Source organism: Orcinus orca, chromosome 13, assembly GCF_937001465.1.
Source record: "Orcinus orca chromosome 13, mOrcOrc1.1, whole genome shotgun sequence".
Lineage (NCBI taxonomy): Eukaryota > Metazoa > Chordata > Mammalia > Artiodactyla > Delphinidae > Orcinus > Orcinus orca.
Genome location: NC_064571.1, coordinates 7,685,598 through 7,710,510, shown reverse-complemented (window position 1 = coordinate 7,710,510; position 24,913 = coordinate 7,685,598). Strand labels below are relative to the sequence as shown.

The 24,913-nt window shown below is 52.7% G+C and overlaps 1 protein-coding gene across 2 annotated transcripts in view; it reads right to left on the bottom strand.

The window, feature by feature from the left end:
• The window catches only part of CRACDL (CRACD like), a 121,357-nt gene extending 97,288 nt beyond the window's left edge, over positions 1–24,069 (bottom strand). Inside the window, exons 1-2 of one of the 2 annotated variants that reach the window (XM_033401831.2) lie at positions 23,774–24,069; positions 6,657–6,845 (exon numbers count right to left, since the gene is read on the bottom strand). The gene's annotated coding sequence lies outside the window, so the exon portion shown is untranslated. The remainder of the gene's footprint in view (positions 1–6,656; positions 6,846–23,773) is intronic. The other variant, XM_049696205.1, reaches the window with a different exon arrangement.
• Between the last annotated feature and the right edge of the window lie 844 nt (positions 24,070–24,913).

The following is a 24,913-nucleotide window of genomic DNA, read 5'->3' as shown; positions in this document are numbered from 1 at the left end:
ACATGAGGCCGGTTCTCATCTCTGACACCAAGTAGAGACCTGCAGTTTGGAAGGCTGGAATAAAAGGACCTCCTTCCATAGTTCTTCTGGTTGAGCTCAGCCACAGCCAGAGCAGGAGCTGGCAGTGCTCCTTTCCCATTCGAAGCTGTAACCAGTGGACTGACGGGCCATCTCATCTGGGAAACCAGCCACAAGGGCAGAGGAACCCAAGTGTGTGACCTGGGGAGCTCTGAGGTCGCCCTCAAGCATTGGGTCTCATTTAGACACTTCCAAATCTTCAGCTGTGGGGCAGCAAACAGGTCACACGCTGTTACTCTCGCAAATGCAGGACCAAGTCAACCCTCCAACAACAGTTATTTTCTTAGCAAATGCCCGCCCCTCACTACAAATGGGGATCTGGATCAGGGGAAGCACCCAGCTATACGACGCCACGGTTTCTCCCATCCACAGCCTGTGGACGGCTTGTCACGCTAACAGCTTGTCAGGGAACAGGAAGATGTTATCAGCCCAAAGAAAAACCCGAACTCAAACTCACCCTATCGCTGTGAATGTCTACCAGGCAGATAAATACGTGAAAGAGCCTCCCCTTCCTTCCCTGGGACAAGCTGCCATTTGCCCCGGACAACAGACCGAGGCTTGGGTGTCAGGCGGCTCACAGATCCAAGGACCTTCCCTCCAGCCCCTCCACACCCCGGCACCGCTGCAGGAGAGCAGCAACGTCCAGAATCCACTTGAGAAGCGGCCTGAACATCACAATTTCCACTGCAAGTCCATGTGTGCGGAAGTGAATGGCATTTACACCTCACCTGTCTTCTCTCAGCCTGGACTGAGTCTCTATTTGCAGAACCAGCCAGAAGAATCCTAAAGGTTCAGAGGTCTACACAGAGGAAGCTCACTGCCCCAAACTTCCCTAACCCTATCTTTAAAAGTATAATGCAGATGCTAATAGCAGGGGCTGTACAAAGACGTCCTGATTTTAAGCCTCACACAGTGAATCAGCATTTCAGAAACTCTGCTCCCTCAGAGACCCTGTGAGAACTCTCCGGCAAAGTTTCATAAGAGATTGGAGGAGGGCTGTCAGGCAATTTCTGTGTAAGGTTTCTGCGCACGCCACGAAATTCATATTTTCCAGAGCCCTAGACGGCAGTAGCAAATGCTTACATTTCCCGTACAATATTCCCATTAGGTTCCCTGGGCTTCTCAGGGGGGGCTTTCTTGTTCATGAGGTTATTTTCTTTATTTGGTTCAATTGTCTGCTGATTTACATGTAGCAGCTGTGTGATGTAAGAGCTACCGCTCATAAGAAGAGGTGGGCAGGTATGGAAGAATTCCTATTAAATGTCTGAGAAAGCAGTCATGATTCTTAGATACAGGATCCCAGAGGAGGTTCAGAATGTTTCCATGCAATTTGGACCCAGGCAACTGTCATCAAACCACTGTTCAGGAAATCTGCGGATGCAAAGGAAATGAGCTGCCAGGCTGCGTGACACGAGCAAACAGCAGCCGTGCACGAGGAAGCCGCCTCCCTCCCGCTTATTCCTGCTCTGACCTGCAAAGGCCCACTGCAATCTGATGCCAGGCTGAGCCGGTTTCCCCCGGGGGAGCATGGACCTGGCACCGAACGCTCCACCTGCTAGGGCGCCCCCAGCCACCTGGCCAGCTGCTCGTTTCCCTGCTTCCCTTTTGGTCAGAGGAATCCTGTTCCCGGGCCACCTGCAAACCCACAGAACCTGTCCCCAGGTCCAAAGCCCATCAGCGGGCATGATGAAGGGGCAGCGATATGGCTGAGGGACAACGACAGTAAAATGAACGGGTATCAGGGCTCTGGCGGCTTTCAAAAGGGGTAACTGAATCCTGAAGGAGGAAATGCCTGCATTCCGTGCAGGTTCTCAACCCTCCGGGCTTAATAAAACACCCTTCAGCAATAAGCTCGTCTTGTCATCGTGTCCTTTCTCCCCAGCATCGCACGGGGGGCAGGGGGGAATGCTGTTCCCTGCCCACCGGCCTGGCACCACCTCCCACTGCGGCTCCAGCCCCTCCTGCAGCTGCTCCACCTGCTGGAGCAGATTTCAGAGACCTCTTGCCAACGGGCTGTGGGTCAGGACCACCCTCAGGCAGGACACACCGCACACCTTTTGCGAACAGCGCAGGGCAGCATTTTTCTCTGAGGATGCATTCTGAGTAGTTCTTTGCTTCCCAAACCACTGCTCCGAGGACACCCCAGAAGCAGAGTCAGCTCTGGCTCACATGACAACCGTTCTCCCCAAACAAGGAGCAGCCTGGAAGCCACACGGGTCAGGGTTAAGGTGTGCTTCCCTCCCACACCCACCCCCCGCCAGAGTGTGGGCTTAGAGGCCATCGGGCCTGGGCCCGTTTACAGGGGGACCCCAGCAGGGGTCTGTCCCCAGTGCACACGTTTGATTTTCTGCAAAGTGCAGCTGATAACTGCGCCTACGCCCGGGATCAACAGGAAGATTAAATCAGGTGAGACAGGTCAACTGCTCGGCTCGAGGGTGCATGCAATTACCTCTCGGACAAAAGGGGTGTTCAGGACTCAGGTTCCAGTGAGCTTGCTGGACACAAAGAACCAGAAAAATCTAAGAAACCGTTTATTTTTCAAGAAAGGTTGAGAAGTTGTCTTCAACCCTCTATGGCTGCCAGGAAGTGGAGGATACAGCAGTGTACGTCTAACCCCTCGGGCCTGAGGCAGGCCGGGGTCACAGTAGCTGTGGTCGCACAGAGCAGCTATGGGACGAATATCACACCGATGTTGCTGGCCAGGCATTATAAACCTGGATTGGGATTAAAAAAAAAAAAAATCTTCCCCAAATAATTTTTCCAACATTTAGCCTACTGCAAACTACTTCGCTCTTCTCGGCTACCGGTTCTGGAAAATACAGAAGTTGTCCAAACTCTGGAACTACTCGTGCTCCAAGACCCCCCAGGTCGGGGCTTGCCGAGGGGGTCTTTACACCCAGAGCTCTGGGTGGGGCCGGGGCAGGGTAGGGGGGGCTTGTCCCCAGGCCAGGCACCTGGGCCGGGTATCTATCTGAGAGGCGGGAGACCCACAGTGCCTGTGCTTCTGCTTCCTACACAGGCACGTCCCTAATGCTCAAAGGGGCATGTGAATTCTGGCCCTGCCCACCTCGCAGTTAATGGTGGGCCCAAATAAGACTGCTGTGTGCAAGCTGTGCTTTGAAAAAAAAAAAACAGACGGCTCTATAGATGGGGAGGTTTCTCCAGACTATGGGACACTTTGCACAGATGTACCCCGCAGCCCCAGGTGCCGGCCCACAAGCACTGACTGAGGGTCCTGGGCCTCCGTGGGCAGAGCACGAGGTCAGGCACTGATGGCCAAAGCTGACAGGATGCAGTCCCTGCTCTCAGACTCCCACAGATGATGATCCGCCCCCTTAGTGTGCGAGGTCCAGGTGTGTTCAACGTCATGAGGATGCCCAGATCGATGCCAGGGCCAGAAGGGGAGGCACCTGCAGGAACGGGAGCCGCCGAGCCTCTGCGGGACAGGGTGCCGGTGGCCCGCTGTGGCCTCCTGAATCCAAGCGCTGGGGCCCAAGGCAAGGCTGGCACTCCCAGGCAGAAATTACCTGCTGAGCCTCAAAGCTGGGCCACCCTGAAAACCTGTGGATGCTTTGTTTTCTTCCCCAAACCGTCAGTTCACATGATTAAACCCACAGAAACCCCAAGCACACCGATTGCTCTGCTCGCATGCGTCTCACATGGCAACAGGAAAACCGCAGAGGTGACAGTGGAGAAATGTTCTTTCGAGAACAATACTGACACACGTGTGCTTAACTGTTTTACTGTCCCAGCTGGCTGACTCATGCGGTGGTGTCACACGTGCCAGGCCCCTCCCCGCCCCTTGTTTGGCCCTAACTGGCGACGGGAGTGTTTCCTCTGGTGACAGCCACCAGCGTCCTGGACGACACACCTGTGCCCGGGATTGGGGAGAGCGGGAAAGGGGCAAGGGAGACCACAGCGTTTTGCAATTGATTGAAATAGCCATGCTAACTGCTCATTCCTTCGAACAAAAAGGCAGTCTGCAAAGAGTAAAAGAACAACAAATGGAGGAGGGGGCCGTGCTGTCAGGCGGTGGGCGGGGTGGGTACAACGTGGCCCAGGTATGCTGCAGGCAGGTAAAGGCTCTGGGCTGGAGGTCAACAGCGAGCATGGCGATGCCCACTCCTGTCTGCCACCTGCTCCTCAGGGGCGACCTGGCCGTGCCCGTCTGACCCCCGCTCTGTCTCAGGCGCTGGGCTCACACCAGCTGTGCTTGCACAGATCTGCTGCTCCGACCCACTGCTCGTCTGCAACGGGGCGTGTGCCAGGCATAGACAGGCTTGTCCCCGCTCCAGGCCCGTGATGGCTCCTGAGAGCGATGCCCCCGCCCCCCCGCGGCGGCTGGGGGCCGCCTGCCTCCTGCCCCCGACTGGCACGGCCGCCCCCTCCCCTCGGCAGCCCTGCTGAAGCAACTGAGCTAATTCTGGGCTCCCTGCCACCCGCACAAGCCCACGCGCACATGTTCTGACTCATTTCTGAGGCGCCTAGAAGCAGGGGCCAGGAGACAGGCCACAAGGCGCCCACGAGCACCCCATCAGCTCAGGGCCAGGGGTCCTCGGCCTGGCGGGGAGGCCTCTCATCACTTCCACAAATGACACTGGTGGGGACGAGCCCCGATTTTGAACTCCACGGATGGATGTCTTGATACGTCCAGCCATATGCTCGTGGTACACAACCATGGAGTTAAAATCTGGAGTTAAAAATTAAACCTGTCTTACTGTTTACCATCGAGACCCGTTTGGAGTGTGGAAAATTCTCACACTATTGCCAACGTTCTCAAACCTTAAAGACGAGAGATCAGAAAAGAAGGGAGAATTTACATCTAAAAGCTCAGCTCAACCTAATTCCAAAACCATCTCCTGAACACCTATTTTGCGTTATTCTTCCACGTCCCCAGGACCTCAGGCAGAGTCTCCACCATCAAGAAATCTCAGAGTCGGCTGTTTCCGCCCTACCTGTAGCGGGGGTACGACACAGCACGGAGGGGAAGCAACACGGAACAGTTACTTCTGCGCAGGAGGCGAGGGAGGGGGAAGAGCGACCTGTGGGCAGCCCACGGGCAGTGAGGACACAGGCCTGCAGCCTCTGGGGAGGTTTGGGGAACAGGGAGTTTCAAGGCTGGAACCTGTGGGCAGTGAGGGGAGGGGCAGGTATCAGACATGCTTAGATGCAAGGAATGCTGGTCAGATGTGGGGGGCCCCTTAGTCACTAAGGACCACACCTCCCATCAGAGGGCAGGTCTGGGCATCCAGGAGTCATGGAGAGCACGCTCTGCAGCAGCAAAAACACAAACATCGTATAGTAACGCATGTATGTGGAAGCCAGAAAAATGGTACAGGTGAACCTAGTTCCAGGGCAGGAATAGAGACGTAGACATAGGGAATGGAAGTGCGGACACAGCGGGGGGAAGGGGAGGGTGGGATGAATTGGGAGATTAGATTTGACATGAATACACTACCATGTGTAAAATAGCTAGCTAGTGGGAACCTGCTGTATAGCACAGGAACTCCGCTCGGTGCTCTGTGATGACCTAGATGGGTGGGATGGGGGGGCGGGGTGGGAGGGAGGTCCAAGAGAGAGGGGATGTATATATATATATACATAGAGCTGATTCACTTCATTGTACAGCAGAAACACAACATTGTAAAGCAATTATACGCCAATAAAATAAATAAATAAAAATAAATAAAATGAAATCTGTCTGACTCTTAGAAAAGAAAAGAAAAAAAGAAGGACCTTAACCAATGTATGTGGTCGGGCAAGTTACTTACACACTCTGAGCCTCACGAGAATCAGAATAAACATAACAAACCCTACTGCAGGGCTGTTTTCAGGATTAAATACGCTATGGGAGGAGGCAAGAACCAACAGGGGGGCCCTGCAGTCCTGGAATTCTTCCAACGGATCTTCCACTTGGGAAGTCATTCTCCTCCTCCACCTCCTCCGGCACCGCACAGCAACCCCGCCAGTGCCAACAGCAGCCCGGACATTTACTCAAGGCGGCCTCGGAACCTCCACCTCAGGCAGGAAGCGTCCGAGAGCCAGGTTTCCAGCGGGACGGCGCCCCTCTCTGCTGGGCATCACACCCACGCGCACGTGGACGCCACCAGTGAAAACGCGCAGAAAAGGCGCACACAGGGAGGGGGGTCCCAAGAAACCAGCAGGGTCCTGCCCACCCCTGATGCTAAGGACGGGCAGCCCCACCGGCACACACCCCCACCCCCGGCCTGTCCCCAGGCGCTTCACGGACTCCAGCCCTGACGCAGCTCCTCCGCCACCGCTGCGGGACCACAGCAACTGAAAAGGTCCGGGGCTGAGCCCGCAGGCGCTTCCAGAAAACGGCGGGGCTGCTCCGGGCTCACCCCTCCCACGTCGGGTTACAGAGGCTGGGTGCCGTCTCCACCCCACGGTAGCTCTCCGATTACACGGGCCGGACGTGGTCCAGGCAGACCTGCTGTTGGTTACCGTCCGCTTCCAAGGAGATTTTTTAAAAACCAGGAGTCGCGGGGTGGAGGTGGAGCCCTGTCTTGACCCCTCCTCCGCCTCCCGCCTCCCGGGGATCGGGTTCCGGAGCTCACCAGTTCAGGGCCCTGGAACCACAGGCCCCTCATCAACTCTGCTCAAGCTGGAGGGTCCGCGGGGGAGGCGGGCTGCCCTGGGTGCACGCGCCCGGCAGTCAGCACTCCTGCGGGGGGCGGGGGGGACACAGCCACTTGCCCTTCCTCCTGGTTCCGTTCTTGACAGTCTCGTCCCTGTAATTTAGACCCCTGAGAGAGCAGGAAGGATGAATCTTAGCCCAAGGCTGCTCCCAGGGCCGGTCCGGCGCATTGTCCAGCAGTCATCAGGTTTATTGAATTTGTTACAATACTGCTTCTGTTTTACATGTTGGTTTTTTGGCTGCAAGGCATGTGGGATCTTAGCTCCTCAACCAGGATCAAACCCACACCCCCTGCATTGGAAAGCGAAGTCTTAACCATTGGACCGCCAGGGAAGTCCCAGAGGTCAAGCTCTTTCGACACAGTTCCCTCCAACTCTATGACCGAGAGGAAGCACACAGGCAAATCTTCCTAATGTCTACTAACCAGCTCTCCGTCTCCCTGGAACCCAAATCAAAACACTGACCGAATACAGTGCAAGTGTTCAAAGGCGCGGCCGAGCCTTTTGTTTGGTGAATGACAGCAGGTGTCCCTTCCGGGCTCACCCAGGGCACTGGCCTGGAAAACTGCCCCAAACTTCCAGAGAGGGCCGGACGGCAGGAGCCCAAACTCCCACGACATCATCCAATGTTAGGATACACCTAGAAAAATGGGGATTCTAATTATAACAGTAATTCATTGGATTGTAAGAACACTGTGCTGTACCCATACGATGGGATACTACTCAGCAATGACAAAGAATAAACCACTGACGCAACTACATGGATGAATCACAAAATAATTACAGGCTGAACGAGGCCAGACGAGAGGATCTACTGCATGATTCCTTTTATATAAAATTCTTGGGAATGTAAATTGAGTAACAGTGACAGAGAGTGGACCAGTGGGAAGGGAGGGGGATGGAGGGAAGAGATTAGAAAGGGCATGAGGCATTTCTGGGGGTGATGGATATGTTCACTGTCTCGACTGTGGTATTGGTTTCACGGATACATAAATATGTCCAAACTTATCAAATTGTGCACTTTAAATGTGTTCAGAAGATTATACGTCACTTACATCTCAATAAAGCTGTTTAAAAAAAGTCATCCATGCTGATTATAAGAAAAAATACAGAAAAATATTAAATCTCCCATAATTTTATCAGAGCTGACCCAAAACAATGTTTTCTTTCAATCTTCTCCCTATACACACACACAAATAACATATAAACTTGTTTTGTTTTTGTTTTTTTTGGTTGGGGGGACGCGGGCTTCTCACCGTTGTGGCCTCTCCCATTGCGGAGCACAGGCTCCGGACATGCAGGCTCAGCGGCCATGGCTCACGGGCCCAGCCGCTCCGTGGCATGTGGGATCTTCCCGGACCGGGGCACGAACCCATGCCCCTGCATCGGCAGGCGGACTCTCAACCACTGCGCCACCAGGGAAGCCCTAAACTTGTTTTTATATAGACTACAATCCCTCTTTTAAAAGTTTTTATATTCTGATTTTTAAAAAACTGTATATACTGAGTTTTTGTTTAGTTTTGAACTCCACCCTTCAGGCACACTGAGAACAGGAGCCGGGGACAAGCAGCTCGGGGGCGGGGGGAGGGTGTGCAACCAGAAGGGGGTTCAGTCCCGGAAGCAAAGCCTCTGGAGGGGCCAGGTGGACCCCAGACCCCAGGGCAGAAAGCCGGTCCACTACTCTGAGAGCCTGCCCAGTGTCAGCACCCCTTCCTTTGGTTCAAACTTTCCTGTTCTCCAAATCACACCTAAATGACAGTGCCTTGCACCCAGTATCTGCTCTGAAAAAAGTGAAGACCGGCCTATTCTCCCAACACATCTCCCATCTTCACTTTGGCCCCCCAGCTCTTTCCCACGGGTCCCCGGCTCCCCCTCCAGCCCCGGCCCACCATCCCTCCCGCCTACTTCATTTAGCCCTAGATCACGAAGTGCCCTTGTGACTAAGCATCCTTCGGAAATGTTCCTAAGGGTTCAACCACACTTGGCGTATGAATGACTCACTCCCTATTATTGGGTGTTTAAATTGCTTCCAAGTTCTCATCTTTGTAACTTATGTTGTGATGAACATCCTTGCATAGAAATCTTTTGACTGCAGATTTAATTGTGTCCTTGGGAAAATTTCCTAGAAGTGGAATCCCCAGGATGAAGGGGTGAATTCTTTTAAGGGTTTTGGGACATACTGCCAAACTGCTTGACAGAAAGCTTGTATCTTCCACACGGCTCCACTTGCACCAAGTACCATCATTCACGAAAACAAACACAAACGATACACACCCCAAATTTTGCTAATTTGATGGCAAAAAATAGTATCTAATTTTAATATGCACCTATTTTATTACTTTACGACTGACTTTCTCAGATTTACTGCCATTTATTTCTCCTTATGTGAATGAATTCACATCGTTCAGCCACTTTCCTATTGGCAAGTTCATTCACAAAAAGAGTTCTTCATATCAGTTATCAGAGTTGTTTATGTAAGAGTATTTTTCTATACGTGTTGCAGGAGTTTTTCTTTCTCAGTTTATCAACTGACTTTTTATTTTGTTTTGGGGGTTTTTCCTTTTAGCACACTAAAGTTTTGATTCCCCCTGGTGAGACAAAACCATTTTGACCTTGTGGCTTCTGCCTCTGGTATCACATGTAGAAAGATGTTCCTCATCCCATCATTTCTTAAGTTCTCAACCGAAGTAAATTTAATGACTTCATTTTTACATTTAAAATTGCAATCCACATGGAATACATTTTGGGGTTTGACATGAGTGAGAAACCTGATGGTTTTCCTAGTGGTTAAATATTAACTAAATCTATTAACTCTTATTTCCCAGACTTTCTAGTCTGCTCCATGGATACACTTTCAATTACCAGCCCCAAATCAAAATGTTTAAAGCATTATAAATTTATAATATGTTTTAATATCTGATAGGTTATCCACCAAGATCCTAGCTGGGAGTTGCATTAACTCCATCTTCATGCAGGTTCTGTACATTTCCCATCAGCACCCTTCCCAGGAATTCCATCTTTGATTCTGTCATTGGTGGAAAAGCTTCCCCATCACATTTCCCGACTATCTTAGGGGCAGACAGGCGAATTGTGAACACTTCCACACGTAGGCGCTGTCTCTGCAATATCCCCCAGCCAAGCACAGCTGGTTCCAAAGCCTTCACTGAGTGAGTGGTCGCCCCTGCAGGCCCCCAGGGCTGTGACCACTAAGGGGCGCCCGCGCTTTCCTCCTCGGTTTGTTTCACGGCAGCCTCCTCTTTTAAACCCCTCCGCCCTCGACAGCCCTCTACACAGCCCATGCCCTGTCCCATCAGATACAGCCTGTCCCACACACACCAGACCCTTCTCCCAACTGGAGGTGTCGCTCCCTGTAGCAACGACCTTCACTCCTCTAGATCCATCCACTGCTATGTCTACCGCACCTCAAAAGAACACTGTAGTGCATATTTGAAAGGTGCTAAGAGAGTAGATCTTAAAAGTTCTCATTACAAAAAATTGTGTAAATATGTACGGTAGCGGATGTTAACCAGAGTTATTGTGATCATTTTGCATTATATATAAATATTGAATCATTATGTTGTACACTTGAAACTAATGTCAATTATAGCTCAATAAAAAATAAAATAAAATAGCAAAAATAAGTAAAATAAAATGTTAGGAATTTTTTTAAAAATCCCCACTGGGTTTGCACCTTGTGGAGGAGCCCTTACTTATCCAGTTTACTTTCTGATAAGCTATTCACACGTCTGTGCCCTGTCAGGTGATGCTGGGAAGGCCCGGCCCACAGTCAGCTGTCCTGCCCCAATCCCAGTGCCGTGCACTCGGGTGGAGCAAGTGTGTGCTGATAAACTGGGTGAAGGAAGCTGGAAATGTGCACCTTGGGTACGGAGAAGCCAAAAGGAAGAATGATTCCAGGAAGACCGGGAGGCCCGAGGGGCTGAGGACAAAGGAGCGTTTGTGCCTCTTCAGAGCAGATGGGGTGCAGGCCAGCCCAACCCTGCACACCTGGAATCTTCCCCAACAACTGTTTGGGCTCCTCCCTCCTGCAGGAAGGTGGGAGCCCGGGTCCTGGAAATCAGATCTGCCCAACCGTGGCCCAGACACACTCAGGTGAAGGCCAAGGCCCTCAACCCTGGCCACGCAGCAGATTCACCCGCAAAAGCTTGTTAAACACAAAGTACGGTCCCACCCAGACCTCCTGAGTCAGCAGGGTAGGTGAGGCGACGGCAGCCTCAAGCAGGCTGATATCAGGCCAAGGTACAGCCCAGGCAATCACCCTCCGCCTCCTTGGCCTCCCTTGAATGACAAGGTGGACCAACAAAGGAGAAGAAAATAACGCTTGACAATGCCTGGAGGCCAGGTCTTACAATTGCATTGGTATAAAGATGAATATATTATTGTATACTAAAACATTTTCTTGAACCTAAAGTTCATGTTTTCCTTCTGATTTTAGAAGAAATTAAGACATTTCTGTGGGCCCCTAAAGCTATTACGGACGCTCAGCACTGTGCGTCCTGTGTCCACCGGGCCGGTGGGCCCTGCCCCACCGTGAGCCCCACAGGGTTCCCTGGACGCTCCCCACGGAAACTGGCGCAAGCTCGGCCAGTGCCTCTAGGACCCAGGCCCCAGGCACCCCACCCCAGAGGATCTGCTGCCCTCACCTGTCACATTCATTGCACTTATGCTTATATTTCAGTGCTGTTTAGACTGTGGGCTCCATGGACCTTGATAATGTGTACTGAAGGCACACTGAAAAGAACAAACAGCAGGGAACTTTTACCAGTGGGACTACTGGATGAAACGATAGGTTTGTTTGAGGACTTTTGCCTGATTTTCTTGGCTCTGTGTTTCATATTCAAATTAGCTTGACATGCAGCTCTCTCTCGCAGGTGAATAAGAGGCCACGGTGGCCTGTGAGACCAGGCTGCTGAGGGAACAACGTGCCTGCTAGAGTCCTGGATCCTTCTGTTAGGGTCCAGGTATAAAAGTGGGGTCCTGGTGCCTCATGGTCCCTAAGTGGTTAAGACATCCTGTGTACTTCTAATGCTAAAGCTCTCCTGGGCTGTGACACTTCAGACCCTTTGGAAGTTAGTGCAGTGGCTGATGCTTGGGGATTGCTTTTTAAAAATCAATCCTGGGGATTCCTGGAGGTCCAGTGGTTAGGACTTGGCGCTTTCACTGCCAGGGTTCGGGTTCGATCCCTTGTCAGGGAACTAAGATGCCATAAGCCAGCGGTCTCCAACCTTTTTGGCACCAGGGACTGGTTTCGTGGAAAACAATTTTTCCACGGATGGGGGGTGGGGGAGGATGGTTCAGGTGGTAATGCAAGAGATGGGGAGCGATGGGGAGCGGCAGATGAAGTTTCGCTCGCTCGCCTGCCACTCACCTCCTGCTGTGCGGCCCGGTTCCCAACAGGCCTCAGAGTGGTACCGGGGGTTGGGGACCCCTCCCATAAGCCACGTGGCATGACCAATAAATAAATAAATTAGTTAATTAATTCTGAAATCCTGAAATAGAGAAAACTAAGCAGTAATTAATACTTGGAATTTTGGTATTATTCAGCCTATTACATCTCTTAAATTTGTCTTCATGTTTGGTTACCTCTTTTAGACCATTTTTTCTTAATTCATATGTTTTCTTTTAATTAAGGTATGTTTGTCCTAAAAAGAAAACATTCGGGAGTAGAAAACTACACTTTGTCTCATAGCTGGAGTGAAGCTTCATCCACTGCAGAAGCACCCCCTGGTGGAACCTACTGAAATTGCAAGCAAAGTACCCAGGAGGAAAAAGCAAACTGCAAAAGGGCATATCCACTTTTTTGAAAGGCTACAAATATGAAATCTCCAAACACAGATCCTTAGTTCTTTACCTGTGAATCCCTGATAAAGAAGCATTATATAGAAATGGTATCAATATTATGTCACATACATATGCAGGTTATTATTTTTATTTTACTTTTTTTATACATCTTTATTAGAGTATAATTGCTTTACAATGGTGTGTTAGTTTCTGCTTTATAACAAAGTGAATCAGCTGTACATATACATATATCCCCACATCTCCTCCCTCTTGCGTCTCCCTCCCACCCTCCCTATCCCACCCCTCTAGGTGGTCACAAAGCACCGAGCGGATCTCCCTGTGTAGGTTATTATTTTTAAATAAGTGTAGATGTGATTAATAAAATATGTCATCTAGATGAGCCTCAAAATTCATACTGTCTTTTTGTTTATATACTGATATATTAAAAATATAACTGCTGTCATGTGGAAGGTTTCCCTAACTGTCCAATGTTACAAAGGTACACTCCTACTCAGAAAGACCAGGAACTCTGGCTTTAGGGGAGAACTGACAGCCTTTAAGAAACCAAACACCATGGCAGACCATCCTGGATGTTGTGTCTTGAATTCAGATGGGAATTCCACTTTGATTGACAGTGAAGAGCTTAAACTGCAACTTCACACAAAAGACTACACATCCATGAGAAGAGCAAAGAACTGCTGTAATGTCGTTTTGATATTACAGCAGAAGTGTTTATTTGGGAATTGGGGAGAAACAAGAACAGAGGATGTTTGGGAAGTATCTGCTCCCTTGGCTAATCCTGCCGGCACATGGTGAACCGTTCACTTGGGATTGCCCCGTGGAGCCCGAGAGACTCAGGATGCAGCCACCCTGGTGTGCCAGCCAACCACTGACCTGGTGACAAGGCAGGATCCCAGCACCGGTCGCTCTGGACCCCCTCCCCCACCCCCAGGGGCTTCAGGTGACCGCCTCCCTCTCTGCCCACCTAGGTGTCCCCGGATGGGGACAGGCACACACACCACTTTCACCTCCTGAGCTTTCGTTTCCTCACCTCCAAACAGGGATAATTGTTTGTACTCTTTAAGGTTGCTGCCAGAACCAGTGGGATCATGTATTCCTTAAGCACCCAACAGTGCCTCGAACACAGCCCATGTTCAGCCCACTGGGGCTCCAACCCGTCCCCCTCACTCGACACTACACTTTTTATTCTCTCAGATGGCACGTTACAGGCAACAGTACCCCAGTTGGTCCACACAACGACCCTCAGAGGTAGGGGCTCGTCCCATCCCATTTTCCAGATGGGAAACAGAGGCGCTGAGAGGCCACGTGGCTGGAGAATGCGAGAGTCAGGCTCTGCACCCAGAGCTCCCAGTCACGAGGCCTCGTTCAATTTTAACTAGGAATGTTCTAACATTAAAAAAGAGAGAGAGGTAAGTAAGGCTTAATTATAATAACACGTCCTTTTTAACTCACTCTTGTCCACTGGCTACAGCATACCTGCCACTTCCACACAAACGACTGCCTTTGCTTCTCCCAACAACCCTGGAGGAAAGTGAGCCTGAGGCCCACTGGGTCAGCCCAGCCCCCAGCCCGTGCCCTCAGCTGTCTCCCCACCTGCCACCTCCCCTCCTCTGCTTTCCTGCAGAAGCTGCTGCAGGCGGCGGATGCAGGAGGGAAGCAGGAGGGTCCCCAGAGACTCCCGCCCCGCGTGGGTGTCATGGAAGCAGCTCTGGGGGGAAGTGGCCTGGAACAAGGAGCCCCTCCCGTGCCCCAGGCCTCGTGCACACCCTGGGGAGTAACTTGCCAAGTTCACTCCCACTAAGAGAAACCCTGGGCCAGTTATAAGGACACTTCCAGGCCATTTCCACATTAACAGTTCAAGAGGTTGACAAGGAAGAGTTCAACAGGCAACAAGGAAAGGACACTGGGTTCAATTCCCTGCTCCACCGTGGACTGGCTGTCTAGGTAAGTCTCATAACCGCTCTGTGCCTCAGTTTGCTCCTCCAGAAAATGGGAATAAAAATGGGGGTGGGGGTAAAGCAGTCCTGGCAGCACCTGGCGTGTTACCTAAGGAACAAACAGTCTGTTTTCAAGGGGAAATCTTCTCCTGAGAGACGAGGGGGTGGAGGTGGGTCCACAGCTCTGTTGCTCACTAGCTGAGGGGCCCTGGCCAAGTTACTTGGCTTCTCTGGGCCTCAGTCTCCTTATCTGTAAAATGCACAGGGTGATCGTAAGGACAAAATGAGATGCTGAAGATGAAAGACCCAAAATGATGCGTGGCCTCAACATCACCTGCTCTCTGCGCTGGAAAGAGACTCATCTAATCTGGAAAGGGACTCATCTAATCGCACACATACTCACAGCTTAGTAACTATTTGAAAGCACAAGATTCGGGGAGGGGGAGGTTATGCAATAGGCAGCCTGGATTATCCAATGTATCTATGCCACATGCACAAAATTCAGAATCTCATCGTACGTGCTTAGAAAAACGGAAAGAAACACCTGTTGCTGGTAAAACAATTATTTCAGTTTACTTCATCATATACAATCAATGTACAACCCCCTAAAATTAAAGAAAGGCAAATGTCTGTTACATATAAACCACAGAAAGAAGGTGTTGTGGAAACCTAAGGCACATCACTTGGGATACAGCAAATCACGATCACTTTCTCTTTTTTAAAAGACATGGGTTCCTTTGATGCGCCTCGCTGAAAGCATGACCTGCTGGACCCTCCAAGGACTAGTCCCAAGGGCTGTGTCGGCCCACCTGGAGATGGAGGGGGCCGAGCCCCCTTCTCACCCCTACCACCCCCCTCAGAGCTTCGAGCTGGGGAGCACCGGCTTGTTTTAAACAGTCCATCTCTAAAGGGGGAGCACACACCATGAGGGCCAGAGAACCTGTTGAGGGTCAGGAGAGCATGCACCCCCAGGCTGGGGTTGCCCCCCTGCTGTCACCCAAACACCCCCCCACCACCACGGCTCTGGGTTGCTAAGGACACAGTCTTTTCTGGAATCCTTCCTCGGCAATGCTTTCCTGGAACAACTGAAAATACAGAAACCACGCAGAGGGGGAGCTTGGAGCTATACAAACACCTGAATTCACACTAATTACACATAAAGGCCGTTGGAAGAGGCAGGGAGAAATACGGTTCATAAACTACCTGCTGGTCAATTATGGGTCATGAAAAAAAATTGGCTATTAACTTAGCATAAGCTAACTCCTGCTTCCTACCCACGCCTGACAGCTCAGGGCTGCTCAGTGTGAAGGGGCAACAGAACCCAGGGTCCCCCAGAGAGAAAAGAGCCAGCCCACAGCTTCCCACAGGCAGGCCTCAGGGGGCCTGATTTTCAAATACATGGTCTGTATAGAAGGCAAGTCTGCAGGCGCTATTCGTATGTGGCTTCACCTTGAGATAGATACTGATATATAGAGACAGATATATAGTGTTTCTTTTTTTACCTATTTGAAGCTCAGGCTGGAGAGGCTGCCAATCTGGTTTCTAAGACTGAGCAGGAAGGGGGCTGGGGTCATGTCAAAAGGGGTCTGAAGAGAAGGGGACTGAAATGAAAACCTTATCAGGGAAACGACCTTGACCTTCTCTGGAGAGGACAAATGATTGATTCTGCAAGGCAGGGACCAGGCCCACAGAACCCATGGCTAAACTCTGTGAACTTCACCCATCTGCATCAAATAGAACACAAAAAGTACAAAATATTTTTTTAAGAAGAAAGAGAGAAGGGCTGAGATACAGTTCAGCCCACCAGCAGGCTTGCTCACTGCCTGCTAGAAGCTAGAAAAGCAAGACCACACTTCCCGGCCTCCATCCAGGCCACGCTCCCCACGAGGTGGAGTTTCCTGTGCCTCTTTGCTAACAGGCACCACCACGGAGGCATCAGATTCTCCCATGGGTGGTGATGGGGGTCCCAGGTGATCCACTGGCCACAGCTCCGCGACAATCGCTGAGCAGCAGGTGGGACCCTCCACGCGGTGGGTCTGGGGTGGGAGGCAGCTCCCGGCGGGACAGCTCTGCAGTGTTGCTCTGGAGGTCACCCCTGTGGGTCTGGCCCAGGGCTGAACTTTCAATGATTCTGTTATCCCTGAATTTCCTGCATTAAATCCTCTTCTCCTTAAACTAACCAGAGCAAATCCTGAATAGCACAGATGCTGACGATGCCGTCGACCAAGACCCATGAAATCTCGTGGGGAAAAAAAACTTTAGTGTGGAAAAAAAAAAAAAGACTCTGGGCAGGACACCTCAAAGGAGGAGGCTTGGACAGAGACAGGAAATCTACTTATGAGACAGGACGTCAAAGGAAGCGACCAGACAACGTACAAAAGAGCACTGACAGCGACCTTCACTGTCGTGCTGCTAAACGGTGACAGACTGAAAATGACCTAAGGAAACGTCCATCCGACAGAGGGCTTGGTGAGTAAGTGGGGGCCACCCGGACCATGGAATCCCTCGCAGCCATGACAGCTGGTGCTAAGGAAGCGTATCCGACCACGTGGAAAAGAGCTACTCATTTTGAAAAGGCAGCCCAGAAAACAGTGTAGGCATTACCTCTTTGTATTAATATATACTTTTGTGCATACACGTATGTATGTGTATTCGGAGCAGCAGGGACAAAGTTTGGAAGGATACGCCCCCAAATGTTACCGAGCTGCCTCGTGTTCTGCCCCCTGGCTTGCTGGATGGGAGAGTCTGTCTGTTATGCAGCACCTGGCCTCGGGCCACCCGAGGGGGGCAGCCTGCCAGGACGGAGCCGAATCACAAGTCTGGTCGGGGCCCCAGGCGGCTGGACGACCTGTCCCACGCCGGGTTCACCACCTTCCAGGCCCTACCCGCTTGCTGGCCTGGCCAAGTCCTGTCTGCAATGGTCCCTCTGCCACCTAGAGACCCCGGGATACCCATGGAACGCTCCCAGCGACTTCAGCTCTAGAACGTGGTACCGGATAAGCCTTGCTTACCAGAACCCCTTGACGCACAGACCCGTCTTCGCTCGCGAAGGCCACACAGCAGCAAGATGATACCAGCTAAGCCTCGGAAAGCAGGTGGCGCACATCTGCAAGATGTTCTGTGTTCGTACACTAAGAGCCCATTCACACCCTGAAAGTACACTGGAAATGCTAATACATCATGATTTAGAGATCTGATTTCCAATGGACCATGCAGCTGACACCTAGCAAATATACAGGGCCGAGTCTATCCCCATGGAAATGACCCCAGGGCACGGAGGATGAACCACCAGGTGGAGTGGCGTGGCCGCCTGGTTCAGACGTCGACCCCCCAGCAAACGCCACCCTCCTTCTCCTCACTTCCATCAGCAGAGTTAGCACTGCAGCTGCTAAGTCAGGAATCTTCCACGCAGACGGACCCATAAGAAAGCTCCTGCTACCACTCCTTGCGGAGGAGGTCAGGGAGAAAGGATGAATAATTAACAGGCAAGCTGATGGAACCTCGGGATTAGGAGTTAGGTATCAAACCCAGGTTAGAATAGCTGGTGCCAGTGCAGACGCTGCTTCGGAGCAGCTCCCTGCATTTCCCACGTGGGCTGCAGAGCCGTGAGGAGAACTCAAGGGACCCAGGTCAGAGCCTTCATGGCCACCGCACCTGCCCCTGCACCCACGAGGTGCTGAGGCTGTGCCTGCCCCAGAGCTGCAAGCAGACCAAGAGCGAAGAGCTGAGAGCAGCTTGCACAGGCTCGCAGCAGCGTCTACAGAAAGGACAGCAAAGGGGATGGATGACGCTCGCAAGATATGTTAAGTGGAGATAAAAACTCAGGAAGGAGGGCATGTGTGCATCCAACACAGAGAGGTGGGGAAGGACGGACAGACACCCGATAGTCATGAGGTGCTAAATATACCCAGGCAGCTGGGCAGTAAATATTCATGATACACTAATGTTGAAAAGGTTCTAAATATTCATAATATATTCACAGGCAGGAGACTAAATATACAACAGGAACCTGATACTGGCTGTCATTCGGTTACCCACTGGTGACACCGACTGTGGTCCTCTGATCCACGCTGTTCATGAGGCTCACCGGCAGGCCACAGATGTGGCCGGGCAGAACTGTCCCTACGGCTCCCAGCAGAACGTGTGTGTGTGTGTGCGCGCGCACGTCACTGGCCCAGGGCACCTCCCATCTGCGGCCCTGCTGCTAGTACTTGTAAGCACACGTTAGCGGGGAAAGCTGACACTGCAGAGGGAGATGGGCCACGCGAACCCTGCACGCCCCAGGACTCAGGGTCGGAGGCTCTCCCACCTGCTGAATGGAAATCAGAGGAATTCCCACCTGTGTCACCCTCTCCTACCTGTGTTACCTTCCCCGTCTTTCTGCCCTGGCTCTTTGCTTTAACTTGCATCAAGGTCCTTTCCCACAGGACATCGACCACTTAGCCCTGCTCAGGGGTGCTCTGTAGAGCACACTTGCTCATTTCCCTGGAACGCCATCAGATCTCAGCTGAGGAAGGACCCTTTATTGCTTTAGGAGACTTTATTAGGGGTTCCTAATTGAGAACTATAATAAACACCCTTTTGCCTTCTAAGAAAGACAATGGAAGAGTAACAGCCACAAATAATTTATGAAGCATTTTCTCCGCTGATACAGTACCTCAAGTGATGCTTGTGTGTGTGTGTGTGTGTGTGTGTGAGCACGTGTGTCCCTACCCCCAGGCTATGGGGTCGCAGGGACTCTAAGTGGCAGAGCGGAAACCAAAGCCCTGACTGCCCGCCTTGGCTGGACAACCTGCTTTAAGAAAGCAAAACACCTCTGACATTTTCATGTCCACACTTGGGACAGCTGTTCTGAGACCAGTTTCTTGGGAAACTTGCACACCTCAGCTGATGCTTCTGTTGTCTCCCACAGATGTGAGAATCTGGGGATAGAAACAATGGTCAGATTGGTGTTTGGACCCCAGGGGTGAAGGTGGGTACTCCAGAAGTTCTCAAACTTCATACATTCAAAAGCCCGTCCCACACATCAGGGCTAGGAAGACACTTGAGCAAATAAATAACTTCCTACTCCTCACCTTTCAAAAGGCTCTTCTGTAATTTCTTTTCACGGATAGCTTAACCATAAGAAAAATAACTGGGAGCCCTTCCTACCCGGAATCTACACAGGAACAGTGCAAGTGTCTGCACGGAGCTAGTGGCCAACACCGGTGAGGGGGCATCCCTAGTGGTGTGGCCACACCTGTCTGATCATTTCTTGTCAATCTGCTGCTAAGTTTGCTGAGCATCCGCCCCCCCACCCCATGGCATCTACTGGTTTGTGACCCACTGAGCTCAGGGTTATGGGTCATAGCACGTTAAAGCAATACAAAGGATGCCGCCGTAACTCCTAAGAATCACCGATGTGTCTTAAAGGTCCATTTACCTGAGCTGAAAGTTTGAAATGAGTTTCCAGGTGCAGATAACTAAGAATAACAGGGTTAGATGAGAATTCCTCTGATTTCCATTCAGCTGGGGGAAAAGACCAGGCATTTAGAAAGCTGACCGTGCCTGTTGTCCTTTGTACAGATGACACTACCTGTACCAGGGTTTACAGGTACCCTTGACAACAAAACGGATAAGCACAACACCAGGAAGGGTCAAGTCACAGGTGGGACCCGAAAGGCCACTCCTGGGGCAGCCTTCTGTCTCTAGGAATTCAAGAGCTCCTTCCCAGGGGAAGTTCTCTTTCATCTCACGTCTGTGTGGCCAAGTCTTAATGTTACTTAAAGTCCCACCTCCTCTGAGAAGCCTTCACTGGCCACTTAACCTTCCACGCATGGAGTGTGAACTAAACCCAGGGCTCTGGGTGTATAGCTTTAGGTTTCATAAGAGCTAATCATATTCTCCAGACAATTCCCAAGGACCCTGAAGCATCAATTATGACTTGGACTTTTCTGTGTTTTTCCTGCTGCTTTTAGTAAAATGCCAAGCATACAGTGGGTCGTTCTGACGATGAAGCAGCAGCGGCAGAAATAGGGTGACTGTTCGGAAAACACTAATGCATGTGAAACTGGTCTACCGGGCTGGGCTCAGTAGTGTGTAGGCAGACAGCTCTGCTCTCCCCCCACCACCAAAGCTTCAAAACTGCTCTTTCTCCATTTCCTCCCAGCCCCAGACTGGCAACTCCAACAGGCCCTACAGCCTTTCCAGTCTTTTTCAGGTACTAAGAAGCCCAGTGCACATAACCGAGGTCAGCGACCCAGAAGATGGGGCGGGGGGAGAGGGAGTTTCCAGTCTATTTCCCCAGCTTGCTCCCCACCCTGCTTCCTTCCCACCTTGCCAGAGTACATCTGGTTTCTCCAGGGATGGGGGAGTTAAGAGAAAAAGATGTTGAAATTCCCTTTACACATCAAGAGCTTTACTCTAAGCCACAATGTCCAGAAGACAGGAGACACAACCTAAGAAAGATTCCTGCCCTGCAGGTGGAAAAAAGTTCTTCTGGTACCGGGAGAGAGGAGCCTGGGAGCCCCCTGGCCCTTTGCACCGTGCCTGGAGGAGGAGAGGCGGTGCGGGAAGAAAAACCCCCAGGAGGTGGAGGGGGATGGAGAAGGCAGGGGGGAGTCTGTCCTTCCTCCTGCTGGTAGCACAGGGACTGCTCAATACAGCAGGTATGGGGGCCTGGGCTGTTCCACACAGACTGGGCAGGTTCCCAGGTGCCCAGCAGGGACCTGGTGGAGACCCAAGGGGGTGGGGACCTCAGGACCAGATGCAGGAGCCGGGTCCCCAGCTGTGGCTCACCCCAGTGACACCCGGCTGGACAATAGGCAGTGGAAACAGAAAAAGGAGGCTCAGTCGTGGGAAACCCATCAGAGGACAGCAAGGGGCCACTCTCCCCCATGCCCCGATGTAACTGCAACCTTCTCCTGGAGCCCAGAGACCACCTGTGGTGAGAAGGGGCCCCAGAGGGTGACGTGGGGAGACAGAGACTGACTCTGAGGGACTAAGCTGCTTTAAGCTAGATAGCGGCTGAGAGAAACTCACTAGAATTAGGCTCAGGAAAATCACGATCATGACCTAGGACTAGATATATCAAACGGGAACCAAAGTCCATTCAGGGCAGCGAAATTAAGCTCACCTATAAAAATCTTTGCCCATCACAACTGGTGGCTGGTGACCTTCACCCTTCCACGATAAAGCTGGGCAAGAAACATCTCTACTCGGATTCAAATGCTTCCGCAGGGTCTCCATGCAACACAAACAGCGTTTATAAAAGTGTGTCTGGGGGCTTCCCTGGTGGTGCAGCGGTTGGGAGTCCGCCTGCCAATGCAGGGGACATGGGTTCGATCCCTGGCCCAGGAGGATCCCACATGCTGCGGAGCAACTGGGCCCATGTGCCACAGCTACTGAGCCTGTCTGTGCTCTGGAGCCCGCGGGCCACAATGATTGAAGCCCGTGTGCCAGAGTAGCCCCCGCTCGCTGCAACTAGAGAAAGCCCGCACACAGCAGCAAAGACCCAACACAGCCAAAAAAAAATTAATTAAAAAAAAAAAGCGTGTCTGTGCACAAGGCACATGGCTAACCTCCAGAGGAAGAGCAGGTGACTGCAAGCTTGCCAAGGCAATCCAGGCCCCCTGAGCCATCGCGGAAAACTCACCCCCCAGAGGCCCAGGCACCTTCACCCACAGTCTTCTCACTTAACCCTGTGAGCTGGCGATCACCACTCCCATTCTGCTGAGTCAAACTGACACTCAGCAAGATTCGGTGACCAGCTCAAGATGTCCAAGCTGAGTGACAATACGAACAGGACAGCCACCCTTTCGTGTGCCCCACGTGCCTGGTCCCACGCAGCGGCCACATGCTGTACGTGAGCTGCACAACACCCGTGGAGGGGCCACTTTTTAAAATTTTATCAACGAGGAAACGTGCTCAGAGAGGCTAAGAAACTTGACGCACAGGCAAGTCTAGACCGAGGGTGAGGCAAGCGAGGCCCTCGCTCCAGGCACAAAATGTAAGGCGGTACCAAAAACTCCAGAAGATAAATGTTATAATGAACTGTTTTAAAACATCAAAATTAACACAAAATCCGCATTGTACAAAACATCACAATTTTAAATAAAGACAGGATCCGTATTACTGATTTTTCCTTCTGCCTTAGGCTCCAATATGGCTCAGCACAGCACTGGGGCAGTGCCAAGAAACCAGCACAGCTCAACCCTTCTCCACCGGCCCCCAAAGGCAGAGACCCCTGATGCTCCTGCACTGCCTCTAGATATGTTTCTCCTCACAATTTTATGACCTCAAAGGGCTGTAAGGAGTGATCAGGAGGCTCCATCATCGCAGGTGTGAGCTCCAGGGAGACCGGGGTCTAAACAGATTCTGTTCCATGGTCACGTGCACATGTTATGTAAATGAAGGAAGCGTGCAGGCTTGAATAACGGGGTGGGATATTTTAAGATATCAGTTGGGGAAGGTGTGGGGTGGGCTCGATCACACAGCTGCTTGTCTCCCACTGGATGGATTTCTGGCTCAAAATTAAGTTTTCAGCAGTGACACGATACCAGCTGCCGCCTGTACCTACGCAAGTCCAATCCAAACGGTGGCATTCCTTTTCACTTTGCATTTCAAAAGCCGAAGCTTAGTTGGTAACTACTACATTGGCGTAGCTACTTATGCTTTGATCACTTGTTCACCTCATATTAAAGCCCCGCCTGAGATGAAGTCTCTGTTCAACAAATATGTGTTGATTAAAAATTCGAACATTTCTTAGATCACACCCAGAACCTCGTACTAGCGGCTTGTAATCAAAGCCTAAAACCTGTATAACAAATCAACCATTACCTGGAGCAGGAGGAAAATAGTTTATGACTCTGTCCACTATTTTCTCCTGCCGTGGCCATTAGCGACGGGAGGCACAAATACTTCCGTCTACTAACAACTTCAACCCTGCAGACCGTCTTCCCTCTTTTCTATTTTCTGAACACGATCAACTGCGAGGCTTCCCCTCACGACGCAAAGTCGTCCGGCAAAGTGAGCAAAGGGAAACTTCGGGCGCTTGCGGGAGCGCGTCCGGCTAGACTCGGCCCTGGGCCAGCGCTGCCCCGAGAGGCGGCCGCGGGCAAGGCGCCCTGTCCGCGGTCCGAGGGGCACCTGGAGGCCCGCGCCCAGCCCTCGGCGCCCCGACCCCTGGCTGGCCGGCCAAGCCCGGCTCCCGGCCCGCGCCGTCCCCGCCCGGGTCCCCGCGCCGCGGTCCCCGGCCCACGCGCGCCCGCGGCCGCTCCACTCGGGTCCCCCCGCCCCGGTACCTGCACGGGAGCGCGGGTGGCTCCACGAAGCGCCGGAGGCTCGGTCGGCGAAGTGGGGGCGGCGGGACTGCGGCCGCCCCGGGAGCGCGGACGCCCGTTCCGCACGCGGCACTGCAGGTGGCCGCCCGGCCTCGCCGCCGCCGGGTCGTGGCCCGGAGACCCGGACGCGGGCGGGGGCACGACCCTCCGGAGCCGGCGCTCGCCCGGCCTCGTGCGCGCTCCCCGCCTCGGGCGCGCCGGCTCGGCTCGGCTGCTCTCGGCGCGGCGGGGGCGGACGCCGCTCAGCTCGCTCGCTCGCCCGCCAGTCGCGCGCACCTCCCCCGCGGCGCGCCACTCCCGCCGCCGGGCCGAGTCTGGCCGCGAGCTCGCGGGGAGGGGCGGGGGATGTGGGCCCCGCAGGCCGGGAGGGCGCCGGGTGCGGGCCTGGCTGCCCGCGGGAACCCCTCAGCAGCCTGCGGCGACCCCGCCTGGGCCGGCCCGTGCGGCGGCGCTGTCGGGGCTCCAGGCCTGGCTGCCCCCACTGAGCGGGGCCGGGGTCCGCCAGAGACCCAGACGACCCAGAAGACGAGGCGCCCTGGCCCCGCGCCCCTGCGCGCCCCATCCGAGAGGGATGCGGCCCCGACTCCAGCCTCGACCTCGGGGGTCACCTGGGGGTCAGCGGCCCGACGGCCGGGTCCAGAGGGAGGGCGCCGTGGATGGGAATTGTACGTTTGAATAAAAGTAAAAGTTGTTTTTTTTTTTATAACCGTCTGGGTCCGGAGCGTCTCCGGGCTAATTAGGGAAGCTGCCGCCCTGTCTTGGGTTGAATCATGGTTGTGACACTGCAAGTGGTGGAAGAAAGAAAGGCTGCTGACAGCTTCCCAGCCTCACTGGCTCCCCTTTGCTTCTTTTAGAGACGGGCTGGTCCAGGTAAGGAGAGCGTCTTAGGAAACGTGGCCTCGGGTGGTCGCTCAGCGAGTCAACTAGAGAGCCGGCCTTTAAGCCTGGGCCTGCGGAGCGCACAGCCCGGGACACCTCCACTCCAACCATGTGCCCCCAGAGCAGGGAGCTTTCCCGGCAGGGAGGGAAGACGCACGTGAACTGTGACCCGCAGGAGACCGAGACCACGACAGCTGACCCTTGAGAAACTTCCATGCCAGC